Here is a 1692-nt window from a genome sequence, read left to right as displayed (position 1 = left end):
GCTCTCCCAGGTGAGAATCTGCATTTCTAACAAGTTTCCAGAGGGATGTGGATGCTGCCGGGCCACTTGGAGCAAGAAGGGTATAAAGGTCAAAGGAGGAAAGTGTCTCAGAACATCATGTTGAAGATGACGAAGCACTAGTTGAGATGAGGACCGAAAAACTCATTATCAACCTGTAGGTTGGGGTGTCCTTAGTGCAAGCAATTGGTGGATAGGTAAGAATAGAAATCACAGGGCCGGCCCGTGGCTCACTCGGGAGAGTGCGGTGCTGATAACACCAAGGCTGCGGGTTCGGATCCTATATAGGGATGGCCGGTTTGCTCACTGGCTGAGTGTGGTGCTGACAACACCAAGTCAAGGGTTGAGATCCCCTTAAAAAAAAAAAAAAAAAAAAAAAAAAAAGAATAGAAATCACATTGGAGTGGTTGATGATTGTCTGCTGGGGCGGCAATTGAGAAAATGAACATAAACAATTTTTTTGTGCAGTTTGGCTTTGAAAGGGAACAAGAGACCCAGGGAGGAAGCTGGAGGGGAAATTGATGTTTTTACCATAAGATGGGAGACACTTGAGTATTTTTTTTCTTTTTTTAGTGTGGGGGCTATTGTCATCAGACAGAAATATTTTTTAAAGCTTATGAGAAGGATACTATGAAAAAGAAGAGGTTGAAGGCACAAGAAATAATGGGGTGACCTGAGAAGTGTGGAGTTGCCAGAGTTAGCAAATAAAAACACAGGATTCCCAGTCAAATTTGAATTAAAGAATAACAGTGAATAATCTTTCAGTGTAAGTTTGTCCCAAGTATTGTTGGGTGCACCGTATTTCCTCTGGGAACCCTAAAATCGGAGATTTTCAGGTGAAAGGGCAGCCCCATTTTTACTAGGAGCGCTCACGTCCTTTCCAGCTGTCACATGCCAACACTCGAATGCATTCCCAGCTCTACCAGAACTGTCAACATGTACAAAAACTGCTTTGAATTTCAGTTTTTGTCACTCCCATTCGCTCTAGGATGGCAAACAGGCAGGAAAATACTGGATGAAAAGCTGTGGAAAAGTTCGAGTTTGGAAAATCAGTTCGTAAATAGTGAGGACATTTTTGAACTGTAAACGGGCTCTGGAGCGGGTGCATAGGACAGTGAGTCACAGGGTGCCTGGCTCGGGTCCAACTCTGGACACCAAGTCTACTCGACTCAAGGGGAGGCAGGGAGGTGCTGCCGGAGAATCCAGCACGCGCCTGCGCACTGCCGCTGCCCCGTCTCGTCCAGCCTGCATCCGGGTCTCAGGCAGGGGCGTGTCCCGGCAGAGGGGCTGGAGGCTCCGGAAAGGAAGGATGTCGTGGGAGGCTGGAGAGCCAGGAGAGAAGCGAGGCGGGGCGGGGGCGGAGCAGGAGGCGTGGCGGACCGAGCGCGCAGTCACGTGGCGTACGTGGCGACGTGTCGGCCATCTTGTGTTGTTGAGGCTGAGGACTGACTTGGGTACTGAGAGACTCTGTCCCGGACCGCAGGTAACCGGCGACTCCGTCTCGCTCTCTTGCCCAGCTTCACTCCTCGCCCAGGCCCCGCCGCCGCGCCCCGGGCCGCTCGGGCCTCCCGCCTGCGCTCGCGTCCCCGCGGTTTCGGCCCAGCCCGGCCGCATGGACACCCACAGGCCGCCCTGGCAGCGGCCGCGGCCGCCCGGGGCGTCAGGCGAGGAGAC

General features: G+C 52.5%; 1 protein-coding gene across 3 annotated transcripts in view; it reads left to right on the top strand.

The window, feature by feature from the left end:
* Window positions 1-1408: 1408 nt before the first annotated feature.
* The window catches only part of GIGYF2 (GRB10 interacting GYF protein 2), a 113859-nt gene continuing 113575 nt past the window's right edge, over window positions 1409-1692 (top strand). For 2 of the 3 annotated variants that reach the window (XM_008579427.1, XM_008579425.1), the window contains exon 1: window positions 1409-1501. The gene's annotated coding sequence lies outside the window, so the exon portion shown is untranslated. The remainder of the gene's footprint in view (window positions 1502-1692) is intronic. The other variant, XM_008579426.1, reaches the window with a different exon arrangement.

This window comes from Galeopterus variegatus, unplaced genomic scaffold, assembly GCF_000696425.1.
Source record: "Galeopterus variegatus unplaced genomic scaffold, G_variegatus-3.0.2 Scaffold1883, whole genome shotgun sequence".
NCBI classification, from domain to species: Eukaryota; Metazoa; Chordata; class Mammalia; order Dermoptera; family Cynocephalidae; genus Galeopterus; species Galeopterus variegatus.
This window is presented reverse-complemented; position numbering and strand designations above follow the sequence as displayed.